Here is a 25,030-nt window from a genome sequence, read left to right on the forward strand (position 1 = left end):
AGTCACATAATGTCAGGTAATAGATTTACTTACTTAAGTAAATAGATTTACTTAAAAGGCATTGTTTACCACAATGTATGAGGGGAGAGGATTCAAGTGGAGCAAGAAAAGTTAAGGGTGTCCTAGACTGAGCCACTGTGTCACATACAAAGACCATGAAGTAAGCTAGAAACAATACAAACTCTTCTAACTAAGGAAAATACAAGCTTGAAATATTCAAACTGACCAATCACATTGTCAGAAGCAACAATCTGGTCTGAGACAGTCAAAGGCTAACTGAATTTAGCCGAGTCCTTCCCTGACAAGCAGTAGCAGCTTAGGGAGGTGCCAGTATGTGATTTTTTAACTTGCTACATCATGTCTGTAAGTTTACTGCTTTATACCAATGTCTTTGCAATCTGCATAAATGTACCCTTACAGAAGAACTCTCAGGTCAGTTAAATGTACAAGAAAAAAGTAGCTTCGATAAATTACACATGGTTTCCACAGTGTACGTGGTGACTGGGTCACCATATATGTATCAGTCAATGGGTTTTTATCCCCTCTTTGGGTGCTCACACAAATCACACATCCTTGAGAGCATTGCTATATATGCATAACACAACTTTGATGACAAGAGCTAGTTTAGCCAAATGGAGGTGCCCAATGAAGTTAGGCTTCTACCCTCTCACTGCAAATGAAGGAGTGCATCATCCTCTTTGCTGCTGTCTATATTTAATTTCAAAGAGATGGTTCCTAGCTCCTGAAAAAAAAACACCATCCTTGCTTATAAGGGTGGTGTGAAGCCTTTTTCTTTCTTTTAGCTTTGAGACATTTTTATATCCCTTATAGTTCTCTCAAGCACATACTTTAGAAAGAGGAGGAATCTCTTCAACAGGAAGAATTAAGCTTCTTAGTAGCTCTGTAAAATATATTATGTCCTGAAACCTGTTGAGCTCAAATTGTTTCTAAGCCCTATAAATTTATTGGATTTTTTTCATTCATGGCCATATATGTAAACAAAGGCAGGTATTTTCCCCTCCTTCCCAATCTGGATACCATCTGTTCACTGATTTCTTTCCTACTGAAGGATTGTGTTTTCTTGCTGCTTTGCATCTCTAGTAGTTTCTCTTTTGATGGATGTCAAGTCCTGCCATTTTCCTTGACTGCTAGGAACTTCTCTCCTGGACACCTGGGCTGCTGTACCCTGCATCCACTTGAGGGCAGGTGCTTTTCCAGGCCCCACAGATTCCTCACGTTGCTTGCTTTCATCTCTGCTCTGCTGAAGCCTCAGACGGGGCCCACTGAGGACGGCATGATTCTCTCCCTCTGTGGCTCTCACTTCTCTGACCCTCTGACCTGAAAGCACCAGGTATATAAACTCTGAACCTTCTTCATGTCCTAACATCTGAGCGCTTTCTGGGCTCTATAAGTCTATCTATCTCTTCTCTGCCTTCATCTCTTTTTGTCTTTTCCTTTCTTTTTTGATTTATATTCTATGAGCTCTGTTTGCTGATATATAAAGGAGAATAATGTCTTCCAACATGCTGCCCAACCTGCTCCCCCTCCTCATTCTTCCATTATGGTTCTATTAGATCCTGTCCCTTTCTGTGGGGTGTCCTCGCTCCCTTGCCAAGGAATGCAACAGTTTACATTGTTTTCCCTCTTTGGCTTGGTTTCTGTGACCACACAAAGGCATTATTTCAAATCAAATCTCCCTTGGCCTCTATTGGCCTTGTTCTTCTAGTCTGATGGACAGCAAAAGTGACATTCAGAGACTTTCCGTGTTTCTCAGCTGGAAACATAAACCCGCACAACACTTATTTATTTTTACTTTGGTGTTTTATTTTTGCTAATAGTTGAAAAACCCTTCAAATGGGAACACTGTGGAATTACTTTAGGTTCATCTCTTGTACTCTGTGCATCAAAGAGTCTACACAAAAGAGGAGCTCTATAAATACTACAAGTGTGGGAAGGACTTCAGTCAGAGCTCCTGCCACTGCACCCAACAGAGTCCACACCAAGGAGAAAAACTATCCAAAATATCAGTCATATAAAACATTCTTTAACAGTTAATAAACATAAAAGCTGTGCCAGTTGGAGAGAAACCCTGTATGTAGCTGCACAGGCCCAGTAAAGATTGACAGCATTCACCAGCACATTGCTCCTTCTTACAAGATTTTGGTAAGGTTTTTTGATTCACTGATTCATGTCAAGTGTGTTGCATCACTTGATTTTGATGGAAGGAACCCTGAATGTGTGTCCAAAATAGCCTCTTGTATCCCAGTCACAGGATTCCGGCAGGCTGTCTCCATAGCTGAAATGTTACTATATCCCAGCATTCTGAGCTGCCTTTTGCCAGCTGCCCTCAAAAATACATGAGGCTGAGGCAGGAGGATTGTTGCAAGTTTGAGACCAGCCTGGGCTACAAATTGAGCATAAAGACATCCTGAAGAGCATAGTGAGACACTGTCTCAAAAGGATTAATAATAAAAAAAATGAATACAAACTCTTTCCAGAGGTGACTCATGGTATGTATCTCAACACTTAGCAGAGGGCATGACACATGCTAAATAGTTAATATTAAAAGAACAAGAGAATTCACACCCCTCCCTGCTTCTTAATCCCCTCCTGCTCAGTGAATTTGAAGAAGGAGAGTTCCCACTAGGACCATGTGTGGCATTTCCAAAGTAACCACATCACTGAGCCCTGACAAAGCTTTTCTTGTGTCCAGTTATTTGTGCACCCACTTATCTTCACATCCACCTATATCCATCCCTTCTGAGAAGGCATTCTATTTGATTTTAGATTTTGGGTGACACATAGGGCCCGCTAAGTTGATGTATCAGAGAAATCTTTGGCATGTATACACGTTCTGAAACTTTTATTTTGTGCATTCTGCAAAACGCTTTTTCTCTATGTGTCTTGAAAATACCTGATCCCAAAATGAATGAAGGAAAGGTTTATTTAACTTACAGTTTTTGGTGATTTCAGTAGATACTTAGCTGGCTCCAATGCAGGGTGGCATGGCTGAGGCAAGCGTTCATGGCCGCAATTAACAAGGAGGAAAAGGGTAAAGTTAAATAAAATAAACCCCACCCAAAACGGGAAAAGCCGGCCTCCTTCCTTTCCTTAAGGTTTGTGCTTGTTACTGGCCTCTGGGCGGGGGCAGCGCTCACACAGCCAATCCCAGCTAGACAGTGAACCAATCACAACCGCTGGATTCAGCCACATCCATTACTGTTTGCAGCTTTGGAGGGGCACCCAGACACAACAACACCGCTATGTTAGACTTATGTTTTGGTAGAAACATTATACATTTTTAACTTTAGTTGGAGGAGGAGATCTGAGTGTCCAAAGCAGGGAGGAAGAAGATAACAGCCTGTGAACTTGTCTCCCTTCAGAGTTACCCCTCTCGCCCTCCCTTTGTAATGTGGTTTAGTCCAGAGACCTTAGGAGCCCTGGTGGTAGGAAAAATGAACCAAGGCATCACTGTTTCTGCCATCCTGGGCAATAACCCATAGGGATCCTCTTGCTTTTTGCATCACTTACTTTCTAGGCATGAATGTGTTCCCAATCTGTCATTCCGTGCTTTCTTCATTCATTCAACAAGTCATTTATTGAACACTTGAGTGCTAGCCGCCGTGCTGGGCACTGCATATAACACTGAATCAAAGCTCCTGCTCTCATGTAGTTTACCTCTGGTGGAGAAGACAGGTGATAAACAAGTAAACACATAAATAGTGCAATCCAATTTAGTGACTCTGTGCTACGAAGAAAATAACCTGGGATGGCCACACAGAAGGATGGGGGTGGAAGTGGAGCAGCATTAGCTAGGGTCAGGGACAGCCAGAGCAAGGGGCTCTGGGTGGGGCCCTGAAGATACTGGACCTCTGCAAGGTGCTCCTTGTTCAGTGCACAAGAACTAATCCTAGCATTAAAGTTTATGCACTAGCCAGACGTGGTGGTACAATACACACCTCTAATCCCAGCACTTGGGATACCGAGGCAGGAGGATCCTTGTGAGTTTGACACCAGCCTGGGCTACAAAGTGAGCTCAAAGGCAGCCAGGATTGCATAGCAACATCCTGTCTCAAAAGAAAGAAACACACAGAAAAACAAACAAATAAAAAGCAAAAAAAAAAAAAAAAAAAAAAAAAAAAAGTCGGGGAGATCCTGGGTTGTGCAGAGTTGGGGCTCCTAGAGGCCTGTAGTTTTGCTTTGTTGTCTGTTATTTCTAGATAGATATAATAAACTCATGTGAAGAAACTCATGGACTGCTTAAAGGACAATTGTCCCCAATGACAGGCTGATGATTTAGCACCTGCCCGGCAAAAATAAGGTTAGGAATGTGCTTCCCTGTACAAAAAAAAAATCCAACAAACGTTCCTGGTTTCCAGTTTTATTTTCCTTCTCATTCTTGTTTTCACTGGATTCTCACAAAGAGCCAGCTGAAATAGCATGGACAGAACCTTAGTTTTAGGAAATTTCATATGGTTTCTGATTTTATTACTATTTGATATGTGAGGGTGAGTGAACTCCTTAATCTTGGAGGATAGTTTTTTCACAGTGTAAGGACATTAAGCTCAGTGACGTTCCCACCCAGTGCTAGACTTAAATTTCTACGTAGTTGACTTTTTATGATGCTGTTGTTAGGGAATATGACCAACACTTGTGAAGCTACTGATTTTATTTTTCAAACATTCTCCGCTTGCCTTTTTACCCCTTACACCTTTCAAGTACTGTAAAGAAACTAAGGAGGAATCACCAGAAGCCGGAGCTTCAGTACACTTCACATAGAATGACTCTCAGGTAAGTTAAAAATACAAGACAAATAGCTGCAATTCCATTTTTCTCCTTTAAAATACAAGTTATCTCTTCAATATATACTACAGTAGCATCAGAAATTTTATTATCTCTTTATTAAATCAAAATTATTTAATTCATACTAGAGACCATGCTAGAATTATTTATTCACCTGGTTAATGAAGAAATATTAGGAAAATAATTTAAAGAAATAGGCAAAAAACATATTGGAATTAAAAATTAATTACATTTATACAGTGTAATATTCCACAGTGTTTATTAAAACTTATATTGAATTCCTCTTTAATAGTAAAAACAACCGTATTTATATTACTGAGAAAATGGAGGGCGTTGTTTGGTTCTTTGTTGTCTTTTTGAGACAGGATCTCATTTTGCAGTTCAGGCTGGCATGGGTTCACTTTGTAGCTCAGGCTGGTCTGGAACTTGCTAGATCCTCCAGCCTCAGCCTCCCAAGTGCTGGCATTACAGCAGTGTGCCACCATGTCCATCCAGAATGTCAGGTTTTTTGTTTGTTTGTTTGTTTGTACAATCAGCTTGGAGGTTTTAGACATACAATTGCAAGCAGGAAGGAAGACATGAAAATAAAAGCTGAGCACATTGACACTGTTTTATTTTACCTCCTTGAAACTCTAGAAGTTATACAAGTTGTATAAAGCTTCCCTTCCCAATGCCTTTGATCAACAGTACAGTTATCTGCTCAATTCAGAGTTCATGTGATTAATTACTTTACACAATATTTCAGATTTCGCCAAGCATGGTGGTGCATGCCTATAATCCCAACATTCCAGGCAGCTGAAGCAGGAGGATCCCTGCAAATTCAAAGCCAGCCTAGGCAACACAGTGAGTTCAAGGCCATCGGAAACTATGTAGTGAGACCTTGTTTCTAAATAAATAAATAAAAGCAACACATCAACACATAATAATTCATTTTATAAAGGTAATAAAACCAGACATCCAAGATATAAGAACTTAGAACTAAGACATTTAGAGACTTTATACAATCAAGACTATTTAAATACTGTTTTAAATTTTTTTAAAGATTTGCTTACATACTACCTAAAAATTCCAAGCCACTTTCTTTTGCAGCAGGAAAAAAAAAAGAAACAAAAATCCACAAACCAAAAAAAAAAAAAAAAAAATGTAATGAAAAGTCATGAAACAAATCCAAAAAAAAAAAAAAGGAAAAAAAAAACAAACAAACAGAAAAACTCCAGTTGAAATGTCACTGCTCCAAAGCAAATTCTGGCACCTGAATTTACAGGTATTGTCCAAAAAGAATCCCAGAGCTCACACTTTGGAAATAACCAACAAAATTAAGGAAACAAAAATTATCAGCAATTCTTAGTATCTAATTTTGCCAACTGTTAGGGAAAGTCAGACTCTAAGCGTAACGTTTTACAGAACAAATAAAGGTTCTTCCTCAGAAGGTTTGCAAATCTAAAACCCCCTGTTACACACAGGTGTTCCTTCTGATTTCCAGAAGCAGCAGCAGCAGGGCGGGGCTTCACTGCTCTGGGCCGCGAGCCTGCACTGCGCCTGCGCGAATTTCCTCCCACGGAAGTTTCTTTGGGCACTTCAGGGCAGGCAGTGTTAGTATGCCGGGGAGCTGGCCCAAGGAGCAGCGCTGGCCACATGATCTGGGTGAGTCTGCTTTTGTTCTAATTTTCCAAGGCTCCCCTGCGGTCTGGCTAGCTGTTCTGAAGTTGGCTCTGGTGGGTCGGGACCTGCTGTGCGGCTGCTTCCCCTGGGTCACTCAGGGTGGTGTTGGGGTGGCAGGGCAGATGGCTGAAGGGGCTCTGCCCAAAGGCTTGGGGGCCACGGAGGCCGATTTCACCAATTTGCTTGTGTATGAGATGTCTCACCACCTCAGTCTGCTGCGGGATGCCCCTAATGGTGACTGTCCTCAGGCTGGGCTCCCTTTTGGGGCTGGGTTCCTGTGAAGCACCTTGGGAAACTCCTGACTGCTGATTGATGCTCCAGAGGTTCCTGCCTGCTTTGCAACCATTTTATCAGGCACTTTGGATTTTTTTTGTTGTGACTGCCCTTTGATGTGCCAGAGCCCCTGACTGGTTACCTACTCCATCATCCAGCCCCCTCTTCTGTACTCCATATCCATACACTGACTGGTCCACTACAGCTGTAGAAGTATTCTAGGGAAGACTTGAATCAGATTGGGTAACAATTTGCTGGACCCTGTGCAGAAAGTCTAAAGCACCTTAGGCCTGCCATGTGGCAGCCCTGCCATCCCTGCTGCCACTGCAGCTGCTACCACAGCCAAGCTGCTCAGCTCCTAGCCCGGCCTCTCCTGAAGCTCCTATTTTATGTTGAGCTTCAAAGTCCATGATTGCTGTCTCCAGCAGTCGTATTTAAGCCTCAGTATGTCCAAATCAATTTAATATAATCATTTTTATCACAGGGAAAATAGTCCCGAAAGCTAAAGTTTGTTTTCAGTGTAAGTGTATCAATAGAAGGGGACAAAGACCAGAAACATGTGGAAATCTGATGTATAGGAAAGGTCATGCAGATCAGTGAGAAGCAAAATGAGCTATGCGAATAACAGAACTTAAATTGGTGGGAGAGCAATTGGACTTCTCTCTCAGTGGATGTGACTCTCTTCAGCTGACCGGAGGCTTCACCACACCACACCCCAAAATTTAAAAATATTTCATGCCTGTGTACGTCCTTGCAATTTGTGACTCAGTCTTTCTCCCACTACCTGTAATTTAAAGACACCCTCCAGTGTCAGTGTCAGTCTGACATCATTTTCCCAGGGACAGTGTGGCTTTCAACAGGTTTTACAATATTGTCTTCTGTTTGTAAATTTCTCCCATTCACATATTAAATATTGTTGGTTAATGTGGTACTCCGTTGATATTCACTATGTAAACAGGTTTGGTAACATCCTGCCAGTTTAGGAACACAGTCAGGATTATCTGTGAGAAGAGTCCAAGCCAAACATTTGTTACACAGCAATAGCAGAAATTCTTAAAAATACGATGCTGTTAAGCAGTCTATATGATGATGATCCCCTTTCCCCAAAGTGAGCCATTGCTTTTTTTAATCAAAGAGGGAGCCACATGAAGCCAGATCAAAAGTGCTGAATTGGAAAAATAAGGCGTTTGCAAGGAATGGGGAATCAGAATAAATGCACGATAAGGTCCATGGGACTGAAGAGATATCAAAAGTGTGAAGACCCAAGTCTATGGTCAGAGAATTTAAACTCAGGTTCTGAGTTCTTGAATATAGAAGAATTTGCATGGAGAGAGTAGGCCTGCAGAACAGGCTGAGCCACGATGGCACAGGTGTTAAGAGACCAAATTCAAGAAGTGGAGAAGACTGAAATGTATCAAGTGACCTATGGTTCTGAAAGACTTATTCCTCCTGATGACTGTCCTTATATGTTCTCAGGGGCCTGCTGGAAAGAACAGTCTTGAGACCGCTTCCCTATGATGGAGTCACCAAGGAAACACTCAAGGCTACTATGAGAACATCTGGGAGCAATAGAAGTGAGTTCTATCGCAGATGTGTTTTCCATTTTCATACCAAACCAAAAGTATTTAACTGTGGTGGCTAGCAATAAGAGAAAGAAGCCTCTGTAGAGTACTGTCGTATTTTTCAACATGTTTGCATGTTTAACTTGAAGTTTTAAGTCCTATTTTCCCCATCATATATGTTTTTAGACAGGGAAGCAACCATGTTCCATTTAAGATGGGTAAAACAGAATGGCCCTGTGTAAATATCCAGCCATTGTTATGTTATTAATTGTCTGGCAAATTTAACCTTGAGCCACAATGTCTATCTACTACCCCCTTCGTTTATTTTTTCGGTTTCTGTTACTAAACGGATGAATTTTGAAGTTGTCTATATTATCCACATGTGGTTTTAATCACGGAAAGTGATACTCGGTCTTCCAGTGTATACTCACCTGGTGCTCATGCTCCTGCACCTAATCTGCCCTTTAATGTATTAGATGAGGATATACTCTGGTTGCTCTCCTGCAGAAGCATTAGAAAGTGAAGTTAGTTTTTCGTTTATTGGGAGCTACAAAACTCAAATTTGTATTGAAGTAAAATGTACATACAGATGAGCAACCAAACCAAAAGTGTCCAGCTGTGAGAATTTTCACAGTCTGAACACAATGGATGACAGGCTCCATGGTCAAGAACAGAACTTTCTAGAAGCCGTGCCATGCCTCACTTTGGGTTACTGTGCCCTTAGGAGTAACTTGGTCCCTACTTGCAACAGCGTGATATTCAATTGTCATACCTCACATCCATGAATTTGGGTTCCCTTGTTAGGGAAGGGGGTGCTACAGACTCTTGTTGCCCATGCTGTATAGGAATTCGTTCTGTGATTGTCCCTAAATGTTTGTTTCCTCCTCATGGGCATTTGGGCACTTTCAAGGTTGGGCTTGTGATAGACAGTGCAGCCGTGAACACTTTAACATATTTGTTTTGATGAATACATGAGCTCATTTCTGTGGTGTACACATTTAGGTTGAAACTGTTGGGTCACATGATGCCTACATCCAACTCAGGTTATTTTTTGAAAGAATGAAGAATGTACTGTGTGGAGATTGGAAGCCAAAGAATCAGTGGAAATCTAGAAGGGAGCTATAGGAAATGGATGGGGGCAGCCGGCTCAGTGAGGCCACACAGTGTAGCCAGAACGGTCTTCGCAGATGCCTGCCATCCCTGGACACTGACAGGCAGACACAGCGTCCCCTGCAGGATGGTGCCACCTGTACACCACTGCAGCTTGGGGGAAATGATTCTCAGCATCCTTCATTCATTTGTGTGTCACCTGCACCAGGCTCACAGCACCAAGCAGAGATTCAAGTAATCTTCCCAAGTCTCTGTCCAGTGGCTGGCTGCTATGAAGCTGGAAAGGGAGTGCCTGAAAGACAGGGATACCTCCCTTCTTCAGCTTCCAAAGTGAGCCCTGCGTTGCACTGAAGCGTTATTCCAGAGTGGTGTTCCCCTGGAGGGAGGGAGGGAGGGCAGATGCTGAATACCAAGATGAAAACCCAGAACCACAGCTTGTCAATGCAGGCAGTCCCTGATGCCATGGGGATCAACCTCACTGATCAGTAGAACACAGCTCACAGGCCATTCCCATAGACTTGCCTCTAGGCCGGAAACTGAGTTCAGGAATGACTCACGACCAATGTGTGAGGTCTGAAAGGAAGCAGGCAAGGAAGAGGGAGAGGGAGGGATGAAAGAAGAGAAGCAGACTGCAGAGGGAGAGGAAAAAGGAAAACAAAATGGGAGACGGTAGGGTGAAAGATGAACAGCACATTGTTCTCCTGACTTGATTTTGCACTGTATGGATTCTTCCACTTTCTTGACTTCTCTGATGTGTTTTTATGGCCTGTGCTTTGTGTTGGCAGGTTAATGACAAGGACATGGACCTCAGAATAAAGTGATTCCAGTCTGTAAGTTACATCAGCCCACACAGTACCCAGTTCCCTAGTCAGAGCACACAGCTCCCTGACTGCGCTGGGGTCTCATCAGTGGAGTCTCGTGAACGAGGGACGTGTCCAGCGAAAGCAGCAAGGCATGGTGATGTGTAAAACATCGACGAAGGTAGCAAGGCGTTAAGTGATGTGAAAATTATACCTGCCTCTTCATAGACAATTTATTCTTCATCCAACTGAACCATCGTTATCTTTGAAGTCACAATTTTTCTCTAAATGTGTTTGTTTTACATAAAAATCAGACCTTGTGTCAAATTCCTTCCAGACAGAAAGACAGGAGGAGAAGTTATCACTGTCTTCAGTTTGCGGGTTGGAATAGCTCAGCCGGCAGTGGCTTGCGCTCTAGCACACGGCCAGCCTCTGCCGCAACCAGGGGAGAATCCGTTTCCAAACAGATGAAACAGAAGAACCTTAGCATACCTTGTCCCATGATCTCATCGTTGTGGTGGGAGTGTGGTGTAGGCAGTGTTCTCTTAAGTTATAAGCACTAGGAAGGATGCTTTAGCCTTCCCGGCCAGCAAACAGGCCATCAAGTTTTGTCCTGGTTAAGGTAGGAGGAGTGTGCTGCTGAGCAGCTGCGGGTCAGTATCACACACGTATTTGCTTCATTTGTGTAGTTAAGACTTTGCAGGCGTGTCTACCTGCAGACAGCTACCTGGAAGCTGCCCAGCTCAGGGCTCCAGGGAGGGCTCTGGAGTTGGACTGCCTGCACTGAAGTCCCATTTTCCTGCTTACTTCCTATAACCTTGGGCAAACTACATCATCTCCCTGTGTCACTGTTTCCCTCTCTGGAAAGCAGGCCTATACTCAGGCCTCAACTTCTTGGTGGAAGGTTATTAGGTGAACACTTCCAAGCTCAGACCAGTGGGTGACATGCCTCAAGCTGTGGCAGGTTGTCTGTTCCACAGGGTCCCAGGCCGTACCCTGGCCCCAAGCTATTCCCTTGTCATAGGATGATTCAAGTGTTGTAAATGGAAAGTCCTCGAGCTGCTGCCTCCAGGAGGAAGACAAAAGCCTACTTATTGACCCTGGCTTCAGCCCTGGTTCTGCTGCCTGCTTCCCTTTTTCTGAAAACAATGACAACCAGCCAGGTGTGGTGGTATGCACCGTGAATGCCAACATTTCAGATGCTGAAGCAGGATGAACACCGTGAGTTCAAGTCCAGCCTGGGCAGTGTAGTGAGTTCAAGACCATCTAAAAAGCCAGTAATAATAATAGTAATAAGGACAACAAAAGCAGAATTTATCATAATTGCTTTTCAGTGTCAAACAACTTTCTACATGCTGCTCAACTCCAGCCAGGAATTTAGATCTGCAGTGTAATTGCCTGCCTGCCAAGTGTGAGGCCCTGAGTTCAATCCCCAGTACCAAACAAAGCTTCTATACCTCATAAGATTGCCTGCTCAAGTAACTGTACTGATTTCACTTTAAGTAAGAGTACACACTATTTTTGTGAATTAAACAGGAAAAATAAGATAAATGCTTGAAGAGCAAATATCGTACTTATGGTACCTATGACCATAAACAAATCTTTTCATTGTTTTGTTTTTGCAACAGGGTCTCAATCTGTCATTCAGGCTGGTAACTCACTATGTAGCTCTACCTGGCCTCAACGTCTTGTCAGTCCTCCTGCCTCAGCCTCCCAAGTGCTAGGATTCAGGCATGTACCACCAGGCACGGCCATCAAATCATTCTCTGAGAGGAGGAATTCATGATACTGGACGAAGGAAGCAGTTGAGGAAAAACCAATCTTACCTTAAATTACAGAATGTAGTCTGACTAGTTTCCAATATAGACAGGGGAAAATAGGCATCAAAATCAAATTCAGAATCTGGCAATCAAGAATAAATGTGGTAAGAACAAAAGCGATAAGTGGAGATTAGACCAAAAGCAGTTATTGGCAACTAAATGCAGTTAACGTTGTTTTCCTGAGTCCTATTCTAAGAAGTTGGTGTGGAAGCGCCCCTTAAATATAACTTCCGAGGCTAGGAGAGACAGTTCTAGACAAGCTCCCTTAAAATGGGAGTGTGAATCACTAATAGATTTCAGTCTTCTTTCTTCACTTCCCTATTCCTAGACCAGTGGGGAACTAGTCCCAGTGAAGAGTATTAAAGGAATGGGTTCCTTTTTACACCAGTAGGCTGTTCATGCAGTAACTTGATGGCACTTCATGGAGGTAAATTGACGTGTCTGGTGATATACTCCAAGATATTCCAAGAGTAAATAAAGGAAGGTTGTAAAATCAATAAAACAATATTTGACGATACTGTTTTAATTTAATACTCACACTGTATGATGTTTCCATTTTTTGTGTGTGGAACTGAGGATTTAATCCTGATCCTTTGCACTGAGCTACATCTCCAGCCACCTATTAGTTCTTTGAGTTTTGAGACATGGTCTTCTAATTGCTAAGTTACCCAGCTTGAGCTCTGTTATGTCTTTTGCTACATGTTCCTCCAAATCCTCACGTGATCCTAGGTGGGGAGATTTGAAGGTGGCTGTATTAGGGTGTGTGATACTGGGACTAAGAATGCCCCATCCTGTGCGTGGATGGCACCACCCAAAAGGCTGGTAGCCTGGAAGGATAAAAGGGATCTTTCTGCTGCTGGTAATGCTGGTGCTGGTGGCTTGCTTTCTTCTACCTGCTCTGCCACGCCATGGACCCTTCCTCAACTTCAGAGCCCCTCTGCCATGTCATCCTGTCTCAGAGCCTGCCGACTATGGACTGAAACCTTCCCAAACTGTGAGCTAAATAAATCCTTGCACCTTTAACTTGTAGATGTTGGGTATTTTCTCAGCAATGAGAAAATTAACTTAAGCTATAACTTGAAAACCTCCTGTCTCAGCCTTTCAGAATGCTAGGAGTATAGACAGACATTGTCATGCCTAGCTAATAAGTTTTAAATTTTTTTCATAATTCATTAAAATTGAAAAAAATTTTGGAAAAACGTATAATATCAGAATTCTCTGACAACACATGGTTTACATCTTGTCTTCACCTGACAGTAAACATCCTGATTTATGTATATTAATCATTGCTTTTTCTCTGCTTCACCTGTAGACAATACTAAATTAGGTGCATTTATGTAATAAAGAAAAATCCAGCTGGGCATCATGAAACATGCCTGTAATCCCAGCACTAGGATAGCTGGGACAGGAAGATGGCCATGAATTTAAGGCCAGTTTGGGCTACACAGTGAGTTCAAACCTGCCTGAACTGCACTGACAGACCTTGTCATAAAAATTTTCAAACTTCAATGAAAACACAGAAACTCGCTTTCATACATATAAAACCGTATCTGATTATTTTCTAACATGTGCATAGTTTACCACTTTTGCTTTAGTAGCATGTTTGCAGTACATGCAGTTTCTAATCATCTTGGAGATTGTGTACATGCACGTAATATAGTTTTTTCCTTCTTAATCCCCTTTTTCTTTCCTCGCCCCTCCTCTGATTGCCTATCCTGTTTGTCATCCTTGCTGAATTGCTAATCTGAGCTCACCTTGTTGCATCCTGCACATGGCATTTTTTTATTCTACTCACTGTGGTCTTTGTCCTTTGATTCTGTCATCTGAAAGGGGAAGCATGACAGCCTGATGTGCTGATTTTAAGCATTACATGCCTACAGAAAGGATTATATGCAGTGCCTGATTCAGGAGAATCACTCAATAGTTACATAAATATTTTAGGAAAATTGTTATCTTTTACATCTCACATAACATGATGAAGATTCATTATTCATTTTTAGAGAAATTAGTTTTGCAGATCATTCGATTGTGCATCTAACCTTACAGTCATTGCATTTACAGTGCTTTTATTTGTTATCTAGTGGCATCAGGCATCACTTGTCTACTTCTGCCAAACATGAATGAAGAATGTCACTCCTGTTGGGGACACAGCTCAGTCGTACAGCGCCTGCCTGACAAGCGCAAGGCTGTGAGTTCAATTCCCTGTAAAATAGAGAGAGAGAGAGAGACAGAGACAGAGAGACAGAGACAGACCGAGACACAGAGAGAGAGACACAGAGACAAAGACAAAGACAGAGAAATGTCACTTCTAAAGGTCTGGGTAGCCTTGAGCCTGGGAACCAGCGGATCCTACCATGAAGTTATTGCCTGTAGGCCCAGAAGGAACCTGCCAGCCATTCTGTGACCCTGCCCTTGCGATCACTAAGTTCATGCAGATTCTGGAGATCCCAGGGACACCTGACTCAGAGGAAGTCTGAAAGTTGCTACATTGCAGGGCTGCCTGGGGCCCTAACGTCATCATGCCTCTGCTGTGAATAGAGAAACACAAATTAGCCAAGAGAGGCTTCCTCACAGTTGTGATGGACATTTCTAAAATAATTTGGAAGACTTGGGAGGCCCTTTGGGCCCTCTAGAATATCACCGTGGCGGAGAGTTCTCTGAGGCTTCCTCGTAGCCTTTCCAAAGAAACCACCTGCCTCTGCCTCTCCAAGTTTCCTCCCCACCCATTCTCCTTCAGTTCCACTTTTCCTTACTGTTGGTTTCAGGTTATTTCCTCACAGGATCATTTAGCCTACATGAAGGACAATGTGCAAGGTATCAAACATGTGTCCCATTGTGATCCAGCTTTGTGGCCAAGGATTACTGTGTCTCAGAATATCTGATGAGTACCAGGCAGGGCCGTGTACACCTGTAATCCCAGTACTCAGGAGGCTGAGGCAGGAAGATTGCCATGAGATCAAGACCAACCTGCACTACATGGTGAGAACTCTTCTCAAGAAAACCCCACTTTTTTATGTGGTCCTCCCCATTTTTGCCCTAAAAACTTTCCTTGGCTTCAACCTCCTCAGCTGCACTCATAATGTGTCATGGCATGCACATTCCTGTTGCAGTACTATTCTATTCCCCAATAAATACCATTATTCCTTTTTATATGTCTGTCATTGGGATTGCTGTTTGGATAAACAAGTTTTTAAAACTTTTTTCAGATGTGAAAGAATGGAGTCATGAGTGTCAGAGGGCCTTTTGGTGAGACGGATGATGTGAGGAATGTAGGAAATGAGATCCCAGCTGGGTACTGGGAGCTTGGTGCTGGAGGAAATGGTTCCTCCGAGTCCAGCTCCAGGGGACCCTTCTGTCCTAGCTTCTCACTGCCCTGGTCAGAGATGCCTCATTGGGAGTGCAAGTTGGGGCAGAATAGTATCAGCTGAGGGTGACAGACTCAGAAAGGAGCGGGCTCCAGAGTCCTCCCACCAAGGGTAGTGGCTGTGTCCAGTCGGGGACCCAGGGAGCTCACCTCCTGTGGGGTGTCACAGAGCAGGCCACTAGGGATGGTCACTGAGCCACGGGCCCTTCAGTCACACTTGAGCCTCCTTTCTCAGTGCCTTGCTTGGGACCTTGCAGGAGGAGGAGCTGACAAGACCAAAACCCCCACTCTGGCAGCACAATAATTCTGCCCTCCTCACCTCCTGCCCACTAGATCCGAAGGCCTGTGTCAACTTTGTTATTTATATCTAACTTTTGTTCAATGTATTAACTCCACATCTGTTAACCTGTAAATATATGTGCTCCATGAGATGTTGCCCTCTGTCTCCAGACAGCAAAAGCTAGAAAATAAGGAAATGTTGTACCTGAAAAGAAACTCAAGCTTGGCATCATTGCTCAGCTTTATTTTCTGCAGTGACAAACATTTCATCATGTCTCTCCACCAGCAACAGTGAAACAAAACAAGCAGGCATGAGACCTCAATAACCATTAAAGGCAAGAAAATGGGGTCTAAGAAGAATGTGTCCCTTAATCTCATAAACAAGCTGTAGGGAATAATGCCTAGTCTGACAAGGGACACGTGGGTTTCAGCCCCCTTTTCCTACCCAGACACGCAGGTAGACAGGGTTCTCAAGAGCTGCATGACCTAGAAGATGAAGTAAAGGTCTTGGATGAAGGCAGCAAACACTGCCTGCAGGCAGCTAGGGTCTGGAGCAGTCCATCTCCTAAAAGTGAGAGAGAATGAACATCAAATCAGTGGAAAGAGTCCCCACACATTGCACTTAGACATAACTCTGCAGAGCCTCCCATCTCCATTAAAATTCAGCTCTGAGCACTTGTGGCCACAATCCCTAGAGCCCCAGCTCCTTGTAGGACTGACACAATCATGAAGCGTCCATTCACTGTGAGCTCCCTGTAAATCTCAGGATAGCCCTCAAATGGGGAGAGGGACGTTAGAGCAAACTCTGCCTCCCTGGAAGACGGGAAAGGCACCCTGAAGATGCTGATGGGGAAAGAGTTAAGGCACAGTCCTGTACTGCCTGGATGTGGCGGCCTCCTGGACTTTCCAGCTGGCTGCCCTAGGTTCTCTCAGGCTGTCCCTAGCCACCGCCCCCCCCCCCCCGGCACTTCAGGGATCGGCCTCCGTGCCCCCCTTGGTGGTGTAACCTTAAGGCCACAGCTCCTCCACTCTCTCTTCAGCACAGGTGATGTCTCTCTCCCTTTGGGGCTGTTTGCTCCTATCTGGTGTTCTTGGGTATCCTGTCATTCATGCCTCCTGCCCCCTCTGGCTTAGGCATCTCCTCTCCATCCCCAAGCCACTCTCCTGTCTGAATGTCTTCCTGCCTCAACCTTGACATCGGCCTGGTGTCCCCGAGGGCCCTGGCCACACAGCCACATCCCAAAGGATACAATTCATGCAGGTACAGCCTGGTCCTGCAGATCATGAGCATAGCCTGCCCACCGGACCCAGCGCCCTGAGGTATCGCCACCACTTGCGCGATGGTTCCTAAGTCGATGCCCATGTCAATGACCGCAGCAGTAAAGCTGTCCTGGTCTTCAAAGTTTCCGGAGTCATCCTGGTCATCTTCCTGTCCTGAATCTCTGTCAGAGGCCTGCATGGCTGTGTTGTCATGCAGAATCTACCACAGAATTTACCACAGAATCTACCACAGAATCTACCACATCAGCCACCAAGACTCCCACGCGTTTGCTTCCTAGACTGAAGGAGGCGCCAAAGGAAGCTCCGCCCCTTTACACCCAGAGGGTGCTTTTCCAGGCTCATGGCGCCTGCGCAAACAGGCCCTCTTGTGGGCTGGTTACTGCCATGCTGGAATTGTCTCTTAGAAATGTCTTTGATTAACCAAACATGCTAGCGGCATCTCACAATGCTCCTCTCGGGAACACCAGAGTCACCCTGTAAGCTCACTGCAAGGGACACTGAGATCCAGCTTGCTATTTTTTTTTAAAGACAACTTCTCACTATGCAGTTCAGGCTGGCCATGAGCTCACTTTGAGCCCAAGCTGTTCCGGAAATTGAAACGATCCACCTGCCTCAACTTTCCCAGTGCTGTTGGGGTTACAGGAGTGCACCACCATGCCTGGCTCTTTTTTTTTTTTTTTTTTTTTTTTTTTTTTTTTTTTTTTTTTTTTGCAGGGAATGGAACTGATGACCTAGCGCTTTCCAGGCAGGCACTCACACTGCTGAGCTATGTCCCTAGCCCCAAGATTTAGCTCTGTAATGAGGGAAGTACAGCAAATCCTACAAGTCCCACCCGGTATGTGATGAAATGCAAATTAGACACAAAACTACCAATTATTTCTTTTTCTCTATGTCTTTGCCACAGTCCAGTCGACACAAAACTCTACTGGAGAGGGCGAAATAGTGAGTATATTAGCCATTATTGGAAATCTTTGCTCTATGTGTTCCACTGTCTTCCTGTTTTGTTGCTGTTGTTGTTGTTGTTGTTATTTTTTTAATTTCTGACTGGTCAGGGATCTGGCTTGGTACCATAACCATTTGACTGGCAAGCACAAGGTCCTGAGTTCAATTCTCAGTATCAAGAAAATAGTGTTTCCTTTAATTTGTGACCAACTCTTTAAGAAGGTGAAAGGCATGTGCATTCGTAGGGTTAAATCAAGCCATCTATGGCCAGAATGAGCCTCACTGCCATACAGAAAAAAAAACTGATAACTGGAAAAATGACTGATTCCAAGGCTGAGGCTAAGATTACATAAGATGAACGTGGAGTATCTAGTAGTTCCTATACACACACGCACGCGCACACACACACACACAAAGTGACAGAAGTAGGTGAAGGGCAAATTGGACGCCACTGAATGGTGAAACTAGCCCTCAACTGGATTGTTTACTCATCTTAGTGAGTAAATTCCATGCTTCCCATTCATGCAGTTTAGATGATTTCCTAAGTTTTCTAGAGGGGTCTCAAATAATGAGAAAACCATGTGTGGTGGTGAGGGCTGAATCCAGAACCACAGAACATGTACAATTGAGGTTAGGTTCTGGATAGTAAAGAACACCTGCCCTCAGGGGTAGTTATATGTTTTTTTTTAGCAAGACAGTTCCGCTCCTCATGCTTCATTACCTCAGCTCCGGGCTTCGAGACATATATTTTTCACCTCAGTGAGATCCTTGTACAATTTCCTCCCAGCTGTTGAGTGACCACCGGCTCTGTGCTAAATACTCTTTGTACTTGGGTGGTCATGGAGTTTAGGAGAGTGATTCTTTGTCTCTATGCTACTCTACTTTTCTCCTACTTACTCACGCGATGATTTTTCATGCTAAGCTTTTCTTCCTTACTCTGTTCAAGCAAAGATTGTTTTTCTTTCATTTTTCTTGTTTGGTTTTTGAGACAGATTCTTGCTGTGTAGTTCAGGCTGGCTCGGTTCACTGGGTAGGCCAGGCTGGCCTGAAACTTGCAGTGATCCTCAGCCTTCTGAGTAATGGGATTATAGGCTTTCCCTGCCATACCTGGTTCAAGTTTTTTTTTTTTTTTTTTTCTTTTTTCTTTTGAAACAGTGTATCACTCCGTAATTTGAAGTTGGCTTGAACTCACTATGTATCTCAGGATGGCCTCAACCTCATGGGAATCCTCCTGCCTCAGCCTCCCAAGTGCTGCCATTTTGGGGACATGCACACCTGGTTCTTACAGCCAAAGTGCGATGCTGCATAAACTGTTCAGGGGTCAAGGTACCAAGTGTTCAAATGCAACTTGTCCTGTCCCACAGGCTCACCTGCACCTCTGAGGACAAACAGAGGCTGTATCTTGACACTATACAATCAGAGCGTGGACACCTAAGAGCACAGGAATAGAGAAGAAGGTAGAAAGGACACAGAGATGTTTATTTCTTCCCCACGGTAAGAACCGGGAAGAGACCAGGTTAAGCGGAGAGAGAGAAACAGCTCTGAAATGTAGGAGCAGGAGAAAAGACAGAAAGAGGATGTGAAATGCTCCAGAAGCAAGGAAGCATGTGAGGAGGCACGCATTTGGGAAGAGAGGAAGGGCTGCAGGGAGCATCCTCTGCACCTTATCTAGAAGGACAGGGCTGATGCTTGGAATGGGTGACTGCTCTCGGGGAGGCACCTTCTGTTTCTACCAGCTCATCGATCATTCAGGCTTCTGCAGCCCACACTGCTTCCAGTTTGCAGCCCCCTCAATCCTCCAGTCAACTTTTTCTCTAGTTTCTCAATGTTAGTCTGTTACAGAATTCCCATTTCCAGTCTTTCTTAGTCACTCTCTGGATATTCCATGCATTTCTCTGGGAAGAGATCTTTTTCAATACGTCCCTCTCACAGGGCTTCTAGTCCTACGGCTGGCTTCTCTTGGGTCAAAATATTTGAGCTATCAGCCGTGACTTGATCAGGTTTGCTTTACATGATACTTGTGGACTTTTCACTAACTTTCAAAAGTAGAGCCATCATGTCTAGAAGACTCTATGGCCTCTGAGGGAAGTGGAAAGGTACCCTTAAACACCACAGAGCCCACTGCCTGCTCTTCATCAATATCGTCTCAACAATACAAGCAGAAAGATTTTGAAGGCAAATGTGATAGATGCTTCTCTCGGGGACTTTGGTCCAGAATGGACGAGTTCTTCATAAGAGAGAAGCAGGCACGTGCATTTCTTGGCTGCTTCACCTCATTATAGCCCCAGGGTGTGAGAGGTCCTGCATGGAATGGTACCATGGACAAAGTTCCCTGTTCATTGTAACCCCAGAAGGCTGGTCAAGGGAAAATAGGTACTTCAAATAGGTACTAATGTAATCTTAATCGATACTTTCTTTTACAGAATGTGGTAAGTACAACTTATATATCCTACTTTTGGCTTCCAAGACTGAAATTTGAAAATATAAATCTTAATTTTGTGTTACATATATAATGGAAACAAGCTCCATGTGTTTGTAATAGAATTAAATGTGTGTGTGTGTGTGTGTGTGTGTGTGTGTGTGTGTGTGTGTGTGAATTAACTTATTTTAATGCTGGTAAAAAGGCAACTCATCCCTGGATTTGCTCAGGTCAATATCTACAACTCACTGACATAGATCCAAATCATTTCTAGGCCTTCCCAGTTGTCTACTGATTAAGTAGGTCAGGACGTTTTAGAGACCTTACAGAGATCTAACTCTATTTGACTTTTTCTCCATATCCACTTCTTATGAGCTTGGACTGGCATCTGATCGTCCTTTATCCGTGACATGTAGCCTTCACCCATGGGCTCAGGAAGATAGCACAGCTGAGAAAGCCTAACATAGATGGTGGAAACCAGATAAGCAGGTAGATTCGAAGAACTTTTCCTCACTGCCACTTGAGGGAGGGAGGGAGGGAGAGAGAGAGAGAGAGAGAGAGAGAGAGAGAGAGAGAGAGAGAGAGACTACTAGCAGTTTTCTTAAGAGATTTTTTTGGGTGATGATTTCATTTGCAATGCAGGTATGGGTCCTTTGGTTATTCTCTACACATCACTCTGGGTCCAGAATTGCTGTTGAGTTTCACTGACACCTTTCCAATCCCAGTTTCATATGCTAAATGTGTGGACTCATAGGATAGGTCCTCTAGAAATGGCTTACTGAGCAAAAATATTCCAGGTAGGGCCCCAAGGAAGTCGTGACGATACAATATGGAAAACCTTGGAATTTCAGTTCTTGGTAGAATCCTAACACTGGCCTCTTCACCGTCACTTATCCTGGATCAAGGTTAAATAAGGGATTGGAAGGTGCCATGAGAGTAAGTGGATATGCCCAGGCATGAGAATCATCATATAGGTCTTCCCTGAATTGGAGGGTCAATTATCTTGATCTCCAAGTTTTTCCCTTTCATGTGCAAAATCGCCCCATTAAATCTGTGTGAAGAATCCACAGCACCCATGTTATCTCCACTGGTCCCCTGATTGGTGTTCAGAAGTCTTGGCCTCCAGTTCCAATCAGGAACTAGATTCAGATAGAACACTATACTCAATCTCTGGACCCAACTTATGTCATGTTTCTGCTGTTACTAGCTTTATAACACACAGTTCATGTACAAGAAATATTTATTACAGAAATTTTGGCAGTGAATTATCATACGTCTCAAGCCATAATACTTACCAAGTACATGACCTAGAATTGTGATTTTAGCATTAAACTGTGACCCAGATCACAGGTGACTGTGTGTGTGTGTGTGTGTGTGTGTGTGTGTTCACATGCTCTGCAAGTACTCTACCACCAATGCCTACTCAAGTTTTTTAAGTTTTGACAGTGTTGTCTTCCAGAGGATCTAAAATAACTATTATGGGGATATGCGGCTTGCCCCCATACAGATAGCTCCACTTAGGCTCGTGTACCAACTGAGGACCCTGAGATACAGTTGCCTGTATATATGACTCAGATCATACAGTTCCATTTGTGAGTACAGAGAAGGCTCAGTCATTGGAGTTTCCACCCGACCTAGAACTATACAAGGATAATCTGATACCTGTTTTCAGTGTCTCGGACAAAATGGAGAGAGTTGGTGACTTACTAATATTAGTGTTATTAGTATTTTGTTAACAAAATCAAGTGACAATTTGCCTTTCTCTTCTAAAAGGACTGCCTTCACAAACAAACAAGATAATCCCGAGGTAGGTGGGCAAGAAAATTTCATGACATAAAATGCATTAAGTAGTCCCTATTCTTTTAATAGCTATGGAATATAATAGCAATTAAATATTCTAATGTTTGTTTGACACTGGACAGTGGCACACTTCCTGGCATCCCAGGCCTCTGAAATCTGGGTGGAAGCGTTAACCCCCAAACCCCTTAACTCTTGTGTTATGCATGCATGTAAAACCTGTGCCACATGAATCATGTCAATGTCTGTTGCCAGTTAGCACAGTAGGTAGGCTTTCTTCTTTCTTGTATGTAGCGGCTGGATCACTGTGCACTCTGAATTCAGTTCTGAAGAACAAATTCTCTATGCTGCCACCATTCTGGAACATGATGAGGCCACTGCCATTCTGGAATATGGTGCTCTGGGGCTTTCTTCTCAAAGCAAAGTCTTGCATTTTTGCAATTTCCAGGATAAAAATTCTGGAGTCCTGCTGCCATCTCTTCTATTTTCCTGTCCCTTCTAAGCAGTCAAGTTTTCCTCAGCTATGTCTTTGCAGTTCAAATTTATCGGAGCTTCCTCTTTGGACAAACTCACAGTGTTTAAATAATTCTGATAGGCTGTTTGCTTGTGGTTCTCAACACAGTCTGGCCCAAAACCTGCAGGAGTAACCATGCCATGTCTCCTTTTTTTTTTTTTTTTATCGGTACCAGGGATCGAACTCACGACTGCCTCTTGCAAGGCAGGCGCTTATGCCGCTGAACTAAATCCCCAGCCCCTGTTTTTTTAAATTTTTTTTCATTCCATCTCTTCAGCATTTGAGTGCCTTGAAATTTCTTCTGCCACATTAACTATTCAGTCACCCTTAATCTCAGTCTCAGGCAAATACCCTGGATATGAGTAAAATACAGACGAACTTTCTGCCAAGCCATAACACACATCATCTGGAGTCCCACAGCAATGCTGTCCTTCTTCCCAGCAAAAGCCTCCCAAGCCTGATCTTAACCAGCAGGATTTCTATCAGCCTCAGATTTGCTGAGTTCTGAACAGAATCTCCCATCCAGAACTGCATAAGGCATTCTAGCTCTACTTTTCTCAGCCTCTATTTCCAAACCTTTCCAAACTCTTGCCACAAGGCACTCAGAAAGGATCCTGAACCACATGCTGAGGTACAGGCACAGCAACAGCTCCACATCTGTGGCCCCAAACCTCGTCTCAATTACTTTTCTTTCGTTGCTGAGAAAAAAATACCTGAAACCCAAAATTAGAAGGGCAAGGTTCAATTAGCTCATGGTTTGTGGAGGTTTCAGTCCACAATCAACTGGTTCCAAGCAGGGTGGCATATGGAAGAGGGGCACCAGCTCACGGTGGCAGAACGCAGCAAAGCCAAGCAGGCAAGGGGAAGAGAGAGGGCAAGACTCTTCCTGTCCCTGGTACCTGTGTGCAGGCTACCTTCCCTAGGACGGGTGTAGAACTCACACCCTTAACCCCAGCACTGGGCCATGAGTCAATTTCAAACTCCAGAAGCCCATCTCCTGGGCTGCACGTGGCTTTGGGAAGACATCTACACAGAAATGATGACACTTTGTTTATGTAAAGGAGAGAACAAGCTAAGACAGAATCAAAATACAGAAATCAGTGTAGAATATTTGTATCATTGTCTGTCCCTTATATATAATTATACGCTTACAAATCATTTAAAGTAAACTGGAACTTATTTTTCACTCTAGAGATGAGTATGTTTTAAATATTTTAGCCAGTAGTACTTTGAGTTGGTGACTCATCCCAGCATGCCTTCTAGGGAATTTTGCAATCAGACCTCAGTTATTTAAGGGACCTTTGCAGTGCAGATGTTAACATCATTTTCCAGATGCAAAAGAGTAAGATTTCTGTGGCGTTTCTGCTGGAAGAGGTGCCATGCTCAGTGGTTGAGCCCCGATGTCTTGCCGGGATATCATATAGAACACTGATGTAGGGGTCAGCAATTCCATTGTTGCCATTTACTCTAGAGAACCCCAAGCTGAGAAGTTGCATGTTCTCTCTGGAGGCCAAAGCACCCCTGCTCCTGGTCTTCAGTGTTAATGGAATTTCTTATATTATATAACTTTGTATCAACGAATGAGTTACTATTAATATTAAGACCTCCCATCACCACGATTTGTGGTCACTCAAACATGGACAGTACAGAAACATCTGGTGGGATTTGAGGGAAGATAGTTGATGGTACTTTTTCAGGGTCTACCCAAGTGAGGACCTAGAAGAACAGATGGACCTATGGTCAGGCTGTGTTTTTCACATGAACAAGAAGTTCTGGAACTGGGATGTCTTCAGGAGTGTGGGGTTGCTTTCATTAGGTGCTTTCCTCATATTCATTTCATGGATAAATGTGAAGATGGCAGGCACTTACTTCAGACTGTGGACTCTTTAGCACTCCGAGGTTGTATTCTTGGTGCACACATGCATGTGAAGGTGTGTGTACACTTGATACTCTGCACTGCATGTGCCTGTCACCTCTGTCTACTTACATCATTTGCCCTGCCATCCAGTCAGGCCAGCTTCTCTGGGAGGCCTTGTTCATACCCCGCCTCCTATGCACTGGCTTCTCCTGGACCTGTCCACCTCCATCCTGTCTCCTGGGAACCACACCCATTCTCACACCATCACACACACCTCTGCACCATGCATCCTTCTCCAACAATAGTAGTCAACCCTTTGTATAAAAACTCTATGCCTGTTTTGTATTTGTCTGCCACATAGACTCTGCCAGATCTGACAAAAGACAGTGGACCAAAAAATACTAATTGCCAAAGAGAATGTGTTTCTGGAGACCCACAATGAAAAGTACTATTTCAAGGTACCTTATCCAATTCCCATGTATTTCATCCTATATACTGAAATTATCATTATATGAACAGAAAACGGCACTAAGCTATCCAATGCAA

General features: G+C 43.6%; 1 long non-coding RNA gene across 9 annotated transcripts in view; it reads left to right on the top strand.

Annotated features, from left to right (window-relative positions):
- Positions 1-15,180, top strand: part of LOC134475506 (uncharacterized) — a 41,140-nt gene extending 25,960 nt beyond the window's left edge. For 2 of the 9 annotated variants that reach the window (XR_010046666.1, XR_010046664.1), the window contains exons 2-5: positions 4,720-4,791; positions 6,287-6,447; positions 8,215-8,312; positions 10,196-15,180. This is a non-coding gene — a long non-coding RNA (uncharacterized LOC134475506). Of the gene's footprint in view, positions 1-2,822; positions 3,117-3,166; positions 4,792-6,266; positions 6,448-8,214; positions 8,313-10,195 lie in introns of those variants that run through there. The other 7 variants (XR_010046663.1, XR_010046662.1, XR_010046667.1 and 4 more) reach the window with 7 other exon arrangements.
- The last annotated feature ends 9,850 nt before the right edge of the window (positions 15,181-25,030 follow it).

Source organism: Cavia porcellus, unplaced genomic scaffold, assembly GCF_034190915.1.
Source record: "Cavia porcellus strain 051 isolate PalLab524CR breed Dunkin Hartley unplaced genomic scaffold, mCavPor4.1 scaffold_3, whole genome shotgun sequence".
In the NCBI taxonomy this organism is placed as follows: domain Eukaryota; kingdom Metazoa; phylum Chordata; class Mammalia; order Rodentia; family Caviidae; genus Cavia; species Cavia porcellus.